General features: G+C 35.0%; 1 protein-coding gene across 2 annotated transcripts in view; it reads right to left on the bottom strand.

Annotated features, from left to right (window-relative positions):
- GLRA3 (glycine receptor alpha 3) overlaps positions 1 to 13,020 on the bottom strand; it is a 179,155-nt gene that overhangs the window by 53,709 nt on the left and 112,426 nt on the right. The window lies entirely within an intron of this gene.

The following is a 13,020-nucleotide window of genomic DNA, read 5'->3' as shown; positions in this document are numbered from 1 at the left end:
GGACACAGGTTATCTCCATTTTTCAAATCTCTCTAACCACTCTGAAGCATGTATCATTTTGCTGGTCTGTCCTCCCACTTGACTGAATCTCAAATGGGTGGGGGAAAGTGTCCCCAAGGCACCTCGACAGACTCTTTCACCTCTTCCTCCTGTGAACATAGGTCATTCACGTGGGAAGAACCTCCATTTCCTAATATTTTCATGGGGAATTCCCCTTTTAATTCTCTTTTCTGCCTTCCTCACCCTATGATTTTATCTGCTCTAAGCAGTTCGACCCCTCACCTCTGGACAACTAAGATAAAAGTCTTTTCATCATGATATTAGAATATGGATTTAAATGCTATTGCACCCTTTAGATGAATGTGAACAAAACTTTTATTCTCAATTTCAGCAAAAATATATCATATGTATAGTAGTGAGTAAAAAAAGAAATGTGAAAATTAAATAATTAAATGTCTTTGAAAGACAGAGAAGAAGATGGTAATAAAGATAGAAACATGCTGTGTCTTGGATAGGAGGACTCAATATTGTGACAATAATTAATAATTAATCTATAATATCAATTCCACTTGAATAAAAATTCTAACGTATTTATCAACTAACCTGAAGTACAAATGTGTATACATGGCAAAGGCAGTTTTGAAAAGTAAAAGTAAAGAAGCAGATCTGCTTGACAGAGGATAAAATGTACAAATAAAGCTGTAGTAGTCAAAGGGCTTCAGACATAGAGCCTTTGTACCAATTAGATCGAATGGCACAGAACAGAGGCCAGAACCAGACCTATATATAGAAATTTAAGGTAAAAATGACATTTCAAATCTACCTAGAAAAAAATTTTGATAAATAATAATGGGAAAATTTTCTATACATTTAAAAAAAAGGTTATACAGAAATAAAATCTACTAGTATTTAAAATGTAAGCACAAGCTATGCTATAAAATTTCTGAGTTAAAATGCATAATGTTGGGATTCCTGGGTGGCTCAGTCGGTTAAGTGTCTGCCTTCGGCTCAGATCATGATCCCGGGGTCCTGGGAGCTTGTTTCTCCCTCTGCCTGTCGCTTCCCCTGCTTGGGCTCTCTCTTTCTCTCTCTGACAAATAAATAAATAAAATATTTTTTTAAAAAGGATATGATAAAAAATGCATAATGTTTTTGTATTTTGGATATAGAAGGTATACTTTATTAAGAAAAAGAGAGATTTAATGATATATATGTATTTAAAACCCTCTGCACTATGAAATATAAAGTTAAACTATCATTAGCATCTATAAAATAATACCTATAAATAAATATGAAAAGGGAATCCCCAGAAAAAGCTTAAACAGGCCATGGACAGAAGAAACAGTCATGGTCACTAAGGATGCAGAAAAGAGGATGCTCTACCTAAGGGAGATGAAGCTGTAATGAGATAAAGTTTCACACCCATCACATTAGAAAAATTATTTAAATCTGGAGTAAATTTGCAATGTTAATATGCAAAACACTTTTTCATTTTCTGTCGTTTAATGTTTGCAGTGTCTTTTATATTTGTATCTTTCATGTTTCTTTTGTATTTGTGACCATAGACATAGCACGTGGGACAAACAAAATTGGTTAAGGAGGATCGGAAGTCAAGGCTAAGGCATGTCTTTGTTTTACAGTCTCTATTGTTCAAATTTCCCAGTATAAATATGTTGATTTTTTAAATTATTTATTTTTAAGATTTTATTCATTTATTTACTTGAGAGAGAGAGAGAGAGAGAGAGAGTGAGTGCAAGCCAGGGTTAGGGACGCAGGAGCAGAGGGAGAGGGAGAGAGAAAATCTCAAGCAGACTCCGCACTGAGCACAGAGTCCAACGTGAGGCTTGATCTCATGACCCTGAGATAGTGACTTGAGCTGAAATTAAAAGTTGGTTGTTTAACTGAATGAGCCACGTAGGTGTACCTAAACATGCTGATTTTGAAGACATCATTCAAATGTATTATATTATCATTAAAAGAAATCAAATGACCTCTGGTCATTTAAAAAACAGCTTAAAAGACCACAGAAGAAAAAAAAAAGAAGTTATTGTTTAATACTTTCTACCATGAGTAGTATGTAAAAGAAATACTTATTTGAAGGGAGAATATGCCTAAGAATATATTTAAGTTGAAATCAGTTTTGAGAATTATAAATCAACTCTAGATTCACATTCAGTTTTAAGTGATCTAGAATCACGTTTGCCCCAGCTTTCTTGGGGACTTTCTCAATTGAAAGAGGAAGAGAGAGGTGCTGAGATTTCTGGATTTGACACAGCTTGCAAATGCTGGTGTCCTTAACTAGCAGCTGGAATTTAAAAAAAAAAAGAAGAAGAAAATGCTCACACTTGGCACATGTTTGCTGATTATTGCCAGGAGGAATATTACTCAAGTAAATTTTATGGACCTGACAAGGAACAACTGCTATGTCAAAATCTATTTAACTAAAACATTTTTATGTACAATTTGTGCATTTAATTTGAATAATCCTACCATTAACCAGGTTGTTAGATGTGGTTTCCTTTAAGTTATAGGCCTGCTCAATTATCTTCTTCGTAATTACACTTTCTCTAAAACTCTCTGGTATAACTAACCTATAACCATTATTCCATACTAACGGTTCTAACTTTGGTTACTTTGATGCTTGGTTTAAGCTTATGAGCTATTAATACACAGAAGTTTGCTTCGTCCACTTCATCACTGTGTGACTTTGGGAAAGTCACTTAACCTCTCTCAACCTTAATTTGCTGATATTTACAATGGAAATAAAACCCATCTCATTAAGTTGTGCTTAGGATTAAATCAGATAATATGTGTAAAAGATAATACAACTACTGTGACATCACCTTTTTGTAAGACTTGTAACTACACTGTTTTTATTATTCACCATACGTTTAGAATATCTGATAATCAGCAAAAGTGAACTTACAAAGATGAGGACAGACTGGGAAAGAATAGTCAGAGGGTTAAGTAGGATGGAATAATGTTTAAGTGGGGAGTAATTTTAGAAGTAGCTCATTCATTAGTGAATATTTGTGTCTTGGGAAAACTTGCTTTCTAACTAACATTGTAACCACAGAGGCTTCAGTAATAAATACTCAGCAAAATAAGAATAGTCTGTATCTCTGACTAGCCAGGCAAAAAGCATGGTATTACTTTGAATAATATCCAAACTGTCCTAAATTATGAAAGAGCTTGACAACAGTAGAGATTACTAGGAAATAATTGTGAAAAATCTTCACCAAATTCCTTAAATAGTCTTGGCATAAATTCCAGAGTAACCAACCGGTCTGAGTCATATCAGATATGGTTTTGAAATGAATCTGAAAATTAAATAACAAAAACCTCCCATCTATCTTTAGATATTTCTATCCAAAAACCCCATTAAAGCATGTTTTGAAAACTTATCAGTATTTTTTTAAGTTGACCTTAAAAAGATCTTTTCCTATAATTTTAGGGATTTAGGCTGCTCTTTGTGGAAAAGAGTCCTTTCTTCCCTGAATTATTTCCTTGTATTTTCTTTTCTAACCTGCGTAATTAAAATTTCTTTAACTTTCTCACATTGGTGAGGTTTTCCTATTTTGTTACCTACATTCCTCTTTAAATATGAAATGAGGAATTAGACCCTTTATACATAGAGTGATAGTTTATATACCCCATGTCATCTTTGTCTTTTTATAAATCCTAAAGCTTTACTATGATGTTAGGAAATTATTACTCAATGTTCTTCCAAGATTAAAAAATATCTTCAGTGTCTTTTTTCACCTGGGGAAAAAATTGTCAATTTAGAAATTTTTGTTATGGTATAAATTAAAGGCTGAAAATTAAATCTTTAGTTTTTTCCTCACCCTTATTCCTGCACATCGATTTGCACTGTCAATCCCTTAGGGGCATAGTCTAAGTTATAACATAGCTGTGTTTCCTTTCCTCATATACTAGTAATTTGTGTAGCAAACGAACAAGATGCATTTATAAACAAAACTGTGATATCATAATGAAAATTTGTTCTTTGAAAAGACAGCTTTATGTTTACTTCACATGGCCAATTAAAAAAAAAAAAGATCATGTAGTAGACCCGAACTTCAGTAAACTAATACAATCTAATTCTGAGAAGGAAGGCTAGTGATCACTTTAATTTATCTCTTTAGTTTATCTTCAGTACAAATGTCACTCAATCTTACACCATTATCAGCAACAACACACAAAAATTGGGGCACAAATCACACACTATTTTTTAAATTAAATGAAACATGTAATGAAAAGTAGAGCTTCATTGCAGAATTCTCTCTGTGGCGTATATGAGTTAATATTTTTTATTGATATTTTAATAGGTTTCTACTGGTGTGAATTTTGGAGATGCAAATTGTCATGGTAATTGGCCTATATTTTCTGACTGAACTTGACACTAGAAAAAAAATGAGTATTAGAAAGATAAATGAAACTAATACAATTTCTTTATACCCAACAGCAAGCATTCACAGGATTTCTTCTAGAATTCTCTCATGAGGGTGAATGAGGATGTTGTAGACTGGAGGCATAACAGTATATTGAACTTCTGGCTTTTATAAAAGCAGTTGGGCAAAATTCTGTTGAGATTTGACAAATAAGCACTCTATGGGGCAGGCCTTTAGATTTGATAAAGGAAATGTTTGACTTCGAACCTACAGGCATCCTCAGAGATATGTTGCAGGTTCAGATCTACACCACTGCAATAAAGAGAATATTGCAATAAAGTGAGTCAAATAATTTTTTGGCTTCCAAGTGCATATAAAAGTCATGCTTATATTATACTATAGTCTAGTAGATGGGCAATAGCATTAAGTCCAAAAAAAAAAAAAAACCCACACAATGTACATACCTTAATTTAAAAATATTTTTTTGCTAAAAATTGCTAACCATCATCTGAGCTCTCTGTGAGTCATAGCTTTTTTGCTGGTGGAGTGTCTTGCCTTGATGTGGGTGACTGCTGACAGTTGGGGAGGCTGTGGCAATTTCTTAAAACAAGACAATAATGAAGTTTGCCGCATCAGCAGACTCTTCGTTTCACCTATGATTTCTCCGCGGCATGTGATGCTGTTGGATAGCATTTTCCCCACAGAACTTCTTTCCCCACAAACCCTGGTGCTGCTTTATTGACTAAATTTATGTAACATTCTAAATCCTTTGTTGTCATTTCAACACTCTTCATAGCATCTTCACCAGGAGCAGTTTCCATCTCAAAAAAACCTTCCATAAGACAGAGTTCTTCATCTGTTCAAGTTCTATCATGAGATTGCAGCAATGCAGCCCCATCTTCAGGCTCCACTTCTAATTGTAGTTCTTTTGTTATTCCCACCACATCTCCAGTTACTGCCTCCACTGAAGTCTTGAAGTCATCCATGAGGGTTGGAATCAATTTCTTCCAAACTCCTCTGCATGTTGATATTTTGATCTCTTCCCATGAATCACAAATGTTCTTAATGGCACCTAGAATGGTGAATCCTTTCCAGAAGGTTTTCAATTTACTTTGCCCAAATCCATCAGAGGAATCACTATGTATGGCAGCTAGAGCCTTACGAAATGTATTTCTTAAATAATAAGACTTGAAAGTCAGAATTACTCCTTGATCCATGGACTGCAGAATGAATATTGTGTTGTCAGACTTGAAAGCAACATTCATTTCATTGTCCATCTCCATCAGGGCTCTTGGGTGACAAAGTGCATGGTCAAGGAACAGTCATATTTCGAAAGGAATTTTTTTTTTTTTTTCTGAGCAGTGGGTCTCATGATGCACTTAAAATATTCAGTAAACCATATTGTAAAGAGATGTGTTGTCATCCAGGCTTTGTTTTTCAATTTAGAGCATAGGCAGAATAGATTTAACATTAGTTCTTAAGGGTTCTAGGATTTTTGGCATGGTCAGTGAGCATTGGCTTCAACGTAAAGTCACCCTCTGCATTAACCCCTAACAAGAGAGTCAGCCCGTCCTTGAAGCTTTGAAGCCAGGCATTGACTTCTCTTTTCTAGTTATAAAAATCCGAGTGGCATCTTCTTCCAATAAAAATTTGTTTCATCTACACTGAAAATGTGTTATTTAGTATAGCCACTTTCATTAATTACCAGAGTTAGATCTTCTGGAAAGCTCGCAGCAGCTTCTACATCAGCACTTGCTGCTTTACCTTACATTGTTATGTTATGGAGACCGTGTCTTTCCTTAAACCCCATGAACCAACCTCTGTTAGCTCCCACCTTTTCTTTTTTAGCTTCCTCACCTTTCCGAGGGTTCACAGAATTGAAGAGTTGGGGCCTTGTTCTGGATCAGGCTTTGGCTTAGGGATATGTTGTGGCTGGTTTGATCTATCCAGACCACTTCAACCTTCTCCATATCAGCAATAAGGCTGTTTTGCCTTCTTATCTTTTGTGTTCACTGGAGTAGCACTTTTAAGATCCTTCAAAAATTTTTCCTTGGTATTCACAACTTAGCTAACCGGCATAAGAGACCTAAGCTTTTGGCTTATCTCAGCTTTTGACATGGCTTCCTCACTAAGCTTAATCATTTCTAGCTTTGATTTAAGTGAGAGACTTCCTTTCACTTGAACACTTAGAGGCCATTGTAGGATTATTAATTGGCCTAATTTCAATTTTATGTCTCAGAGAATAGGGAGGCCCAAGGAGACGGAGAGAGATGGGGCAATGGCTGGTCAGTGGGGCAGTCAGAACACATGCAATTATCCATTAAGTTTGCCATCTTATATGGGTGCAATTCATGGAGCCCCAAAACAATGACAGTAGTAACATCAAAGATCACTGTAACAAATATCATAATAATGAAACAGTTTGAAATATTGTGAGAATTATCAAAATGTGACATAGATATACAAAGTGAGCAAACGCTGTTGAAAAATGGTGCCGATAGACTCTCTTGATGCAGAGTTGCCACCATCTGACAATCTGTAAAAAAAAAAAAACCTACAATATCTGTGAAGCACAAAAAAGCAAAGTGCAGTAAAATGAGGTGTGCCTGTATACATGAGGACTTATTCTCTCCTTTGGCTGCAAAGGAATTCTCGGTGATGAGATTTAGTTTTCTAGGTAAAGTGTCAGTCTTATTGTGGCTATTTCATTTTGATTTTAAATGGCAGCAACTGAATCACTCAGGAACACCATTCGAATTGCAGCTAATACATTTCTATTCATAATTAAATATTGAAAAACAGTAGCCTTGGTTTTCTGATTTTTTTTCAAGTTCAGTGAAAGTGTCATATGAATGTACACTCCATGAATAAAGTGATAATATTTGAAAAGCAGTCTCTAGGAAACATATGTTAAAATGTCACAAAGAGTTTTTCATTGTCTTTCTCTGTTTTACTCTTTCCATTTGTCCCTCAACTTTCCTTAAACTTAATGATGCTGCCTTCTTTGTCCTCTCTTTTGCTCTTTATTTTTAAGACTATCTTCAGAAATCTCATTTATCTTCATGTCTCCAAGCAACACTGCTAACCTTATTTCTCTATATTTCCATAACCATTCCTTATTCAAGCTATATTGCAAAACCCCAGTAATCTAAAATAAATTCCTAGTGAAATCCACAATTTTACAAGAAACACAGCATATTTAAGCAGAAGTCAGCTTCTGTACTACCTTCTCCACTAATCACCTACATTTTTCTAATTCATGTTACTGAAGCAACATATAATCCTTGTGATTAAGAGAAAACTTGAGAGAATCATCTTTATGATTAATTCTTAGGCAAATCATTGAAAAAGTCTTCAAAATGTTCTCTGTTTTCCCCATTAGTGTCTCAGCTCTCTGAATTTCTCATTAATTTATGATAAAATTAGCTATCTGCAGTGTGTGGATTTCTTTTAATTCTCTTTTTCAAATAAAACTTTTTCCTGAGGTTCTTTTCTAATGTCAGATCAGTAGATAGGACTGGAAAAGATGGTGTGCTCAGGATTTTCCTTTATTGTTTTCAATCTAGTATATTTACCATTATTTCCCTCTCTTCACTCTGTATCTCTTATATGCAACCTAATTTCTTTTTTCTTTGAAGAGTTTCTCCAGAGGTGTCTCTAAGTTCTTGGACTTTTCAAAGTACCAGTTTGGAGTTTTAATGTGGTTCTTTGAATGCTCTGCAAGGTCTTCTTGAATCAAAGGCCTAGCTCAGTAGTTTTTAGTACAGAAAACTGCTTTAGCTGTGTCTCAAGATTTTGATAGTTAATGCCTTCAATGTCATTTAGTATGTAGTTTTCCTTTATTTCTTCTTTGAACAAGGAGTCATTTATTATATGCTATTGGTTTCTTGATCTATCTTTGTCTAGTAATATGTAATAATTTAGGTTAATATATAGTAATCTTTAGTAATTTTATATTTTTATTAGTCACATTGCATTTTAGTGAGAGATCCCATCCCATCATGTGATGATTTTTAGGAATTTATTAAAGCTTCCTTTGTAGTTTACTATAAAATTTTTGTACTTGTTTTTGTATGCTAAAAACAAACCAGGAGTTTTCTCTTTATCTATAAATTACTTTTGTTCCAATACCTGTACCTGTGGCTTCAAATAAATTACTGATTTATCTGTTTTTTTAAATTGTAGTTCTGCCTGCTTTTTTGCTTTATGTACTTGGAAGTTATATGGAAGATAGTTTTATAATTACTATAGCTTATTTACATATTGTTTCTTTATCAGCATGTTACTCAAGCATTTGTGTCTTATGATTTTTTTTCTATAGTTTTTTTTTTCTGATATTGAAATTATTATCCTGGATTTTTTCAGACACATTTCTCTGATATGCATTTTTCTGTCTTTTTCTCCAAAATTTTTTGCAAAATGTTTTTAAAAAGTGTTTAGTTGAAAACATATTGTTAAGTCTTAATATTTGTTAACATCTAGTTGGAGAATCTCTTTATTTTGCTATGTGAATTTAACCTTTGCATTTATATTAAGTTGTTTATTTTGGTTTTTTTTGTTCTGTTTTTTTAAGTTGTTTGTTTTGTTTTGTTTTTAACACGGGTCTTGAACTCATGATCACGAGATTAAGACCTGAGCTGAGATCAAGAGTCAGACACTTAACTGACTGAGGCACCCAGGCGCCCCACATTTACTGTAATTACGGTAATATTGAAAGCTATTTTTGCGCTCTTTCTGTGCTTCCTATGTATTATATTTTCTTTTTTTTTTTTTTTCTCCTTTTCCACATCCTATTTGATGAATCAGTATTTTTTAGTTCTGGTTTGAAAGTTATTTACTCCATTTTTATTTCTTCATGCTATCTTTAGCTCATATGTGTTTTGGTTTTCTCATCAGTTTCTATCACAGGACTTCTCTTCCCCTGGACTTGCCCTGCCCACGTTTTCCTGGTGACTTGCTTCTCCCTACACTAGGAACTGTGTATCACCCAGGGTTTTAAGTCCAAGTCATGAATAGACATTTTGGAGGTGTGGGGTCACGGCTAGTTTAGACAAAAATATGCTTTTCTAAGTTATTTATTCACTCTTAGCACTGTTCTTGCCTTAGTCACTTTCTCCTTTGTACCAACAGTATCCATTAACATCTACTTATCATCGTTAAGGAAAATCTGCATAAAGAACTCCTCAACTGGTCCTCCAAGTTCTTTTTTTTTTTTTAAGATTTTATTTATTTATTTGACAGAGAGAGAGAGGGAGGGAGAAAGAGCACAAGCAGGGGAAGTGGCAGACTGAGGGAGAGGGAGAAGCAGGCTCCCCATTGAGCAGAGATCCCTGCACGGGGCTCCATCCCAGGACTCTGGAATCATGACCTGAGCCAAAGGCAGAGGCTTAACTGACTGAGCCACCCAGGTGCCCCTCAAGTTCTTAAAAACAGGGATTTTGTGCTTTATGTATTGTTGTGTCACCCAAGGTATTATGTGAAATATACTGGATACTGATAGATATTTTTCAATTGATTCTTAGATGAATGAACATTCCTCAGGTCACTTAGAACACTCCTGACCCTTGACAGACATCATGGAACATTCACTGAATTTAAGAAAGTTGGATCATGACAGGCCATTAAAAGCTTTGCCTTTAAATTATGTGCCTTTATTGCTTGTTTTCTGCACTTCTCAAACCAATTTGTTTTCTTTTTCCCCTTTGCAGTCAAATCTCAATCAAGACACTAGGTGACTTATAGCTCTTGCTTTCCAGCAGGTTAACTTGTTTTCCAGCAGGTTAACTTGTCATTTTAAGCCATAATTAAAAAAAAGAAAGAAAAAAGAAAGAAAGAGAGTGCGTGATTGCTCAAAGAGTTTACGAAAAATACCTTGAAGAATTTGACTTCAGTAGCTTCTACTTTGACAAGATTTTCTTAGCATCTGCTAAAGATGTTTGATAAACAGTATCTCTGTTGCAAGCTCAATTAATTTTTAATAACAGAGCAGGAAGTCTATAATGACTGAAATATGAAAGGGACGAGTGAAGCAATCTATTCATTCCTGATAAAGAAAATTAGAAAAAAGTCTGAGGAGGCAAGAGTGGGCAAGAGGCCCTGTTTTCCCATGTTGAGTGTTTGATTGATTTGGAAATGTTCTGGGAAAGGCAGAAACAATGAAAGGTCTAGTTATGTCAGCTTTCTGTCTTGCAAAATAGCCCAGTATGCTTTCCTTATTCTAGAAAAGAAGTCTGGTGACCCAGTTATCCCTCAGACACTATACTCTTTCCCATCTTTCTTTAGTAACTAACAGGCAAGAATTACCAACATGGAGTAATAGATTTTACTCACTGCTCCCACTTTCTCATCATACACTTAAAAATTTTTTTGGAGTCCACAGTATCTCATGGTCCGTCTCCCCCTCCGATGTCCCCCCCTTCAAAAAAAAAATGTTGGGGGGGACTCCAGATTTGACCCTCATCATTCTAATCACATTTGTCTTTGCTATCGATAACAATGGCACTTTATTCAATTACCTTAAAAAAATTTTTTTGGTAGCATTTGATACTGTTAAAGAGATCTCAGCAGTTTCTTTTGAGATTGAATGATACTGATTTTAATTTGCTATCTATGACCATCCCTTGACTGGAAACCTTCCAACAATCTCTAAATGCAGGCATTTCTAAAGGGTCTGTTGTTTCCCTCTACATCCTTTCCTTCAGAAATGTTATCTTATTGTTTGAAACACTTCCTTTACGGCTTTTAATAGTGTATCCCCAGGTCTAACTCCTCCTTTTGGTTTTATACCTAAATTCCCCAAAACACGAATATATTAAGATGGGATTTATCAATACTCCCTTTCACGTTTACTTCTCATCCTATGTTTTCTTTCTCTGTTAGTATTTCCAGTATGATTCTATTTGCCTAAGCTTTGAACTCATCTGCTCCCAGAGGCTTCACATCCATTTTGGATTGAAACAAATTAAGTGTGGTAGGTTCTGCTATCCCAAAGTATGTCCCTTTTGCATAAGGATTATTTTGAGCTACAGGCATTTGAAAAACAGCAAATGCCAGAAGGGCACTTTAATCTCTCCCTTTTTTTTTTTCTTTCTGAAAACAGGAGTGTTCCTATACCAGGAAAAAAGAAACATCTTCAATGGGGAATCGAAGCCAAGAGAATTCTGTACAGACCTTGTTAAAATAATTCTTTATCTTCCTTTAGGTTCCTTCCCTGCATAGTTTACCTGCCTTTTCACAATTGCTTCTTCTTGTCCAAACTGGTATAAAAACATTTAGGTCTTGTTATTTTTCAGAGTCTTCATTTCATTATGAGGGATCCCATGTTACATAAAACTTACATTAAATAAATTTGTATTCTTTCTCCTGTTAACTTGTTTTATGTCTGTTCAATTCTCAAGGGTAAGAGGGTAAGATACAGTTCTGCCTCCTCTACGGTATCATTTTTCTACCTTCCACATCATTCCCCTTTGTCGCTACTGCTACTCCTTATTTTGGAATATTATGAAACCTTCTTAAATAACCTTGGTTCATTTGGCTGAAAGAATCTTTAAAGAAGATTCATTCTCTTGCTCCTAAATCTTGAACAATTCCTCCCTGCCTAGTGGATAACATCCACCATGTCTGGTTTAGTAATGAGGGCAACTGTTTGTCTTCGACTATTTTGCACATGATTTTTTTTTTCTTGATACTCTTCTATGTACCTAATTTTGCAACCAAGATACAGAATCAGCCTGTCCTCAAAATGCCTTCATGGTATAGCTAAAAAAAAAAAAAAAATCTCCGCTGCTGAGAATCTTTTCTTGCCCCACCCCATTTATATTTCTAAATAATTCCCCCAACTAAAAATACATTCTTTTATTTTCCTTTCCTTTGCTCAGTACTTTATCCATGTGTACGCTTAACATTTAAGAACTACTTATAAAAGTAATGCATTTAAATTTAACAAGAAGGGGTTATTAGCGTTAAAAGGTATTTCCACTTCCTTACTTGAAGGGAAACCAAATGTAGAGGAATGGCCGCGTTCCCCCATGAAGTAGGCTCGCCATCTAGCGACAGATCCTCTACATTACAAACCTTGCCTCGGAGACCTACCTTCCAATTTTCCTCAAGGAACATGCCAGACTTTTTTTTTTTCCTGATATAACACAGTACTACAAGAAAAAGATTGCATAATGCTTACTTTTTATGCCGTTAAACACTGAAAATCAATTAAGTTTGGGTTGATTCTATAGATAAGGTCAAAGAAACAGAAAGACCTGAAATTTTTGTGTTAACATTAATCAGTGATGCATGTGGATCCACTTTGAAATCTAAAGTTAAAGGAATGCTTGTAAGCTTGGATAAATCTCTGATCAAGTGTGAGAAATTTCTCTTCTCCTGAGATAACACGCATAACATCTCCAGCAGAGCACGCTCTCAATAAACTTTTGCAAAACGGCGCAAAGTAAGCATAAACTTTGGAACCAGGAGATTTGTTGTCACCACCTCCATAAATTGGAGCACAATACTCAAGCACTCAAAATGACCATTTTGACGTGTGGAAACATGGGGACAGCAATATCTTTTTTGTGAGTATTGAAAATAACATACAAAATGCTTGGTCTGTAGCAGGTACCCAAAGAGAAAATGG

Source organism: Eumetopias jubatus, unplaced genomic scaffold (assembly GCF_037043125.1).
Source record: "Eumetopias jubatus isolate StellerSeaLion01/CBP00866 unplaced genomic scaffold, mEumJub1_p1.0 scaffold_2, whole genome shotgun sequence".
Taxonomy (NCBI): domain Eukaryota; kingdom Metazoa; phylum Chordata; class Mammalia; order Carnivora; family Otariidae; genus Eumetopias; species Eumetopias jubatus.
The sequence above is the reverse complement of the archived record's forward strand: the minus strand, read 5'-3'. Positions and strand labels throughout refer to the sequence as shown.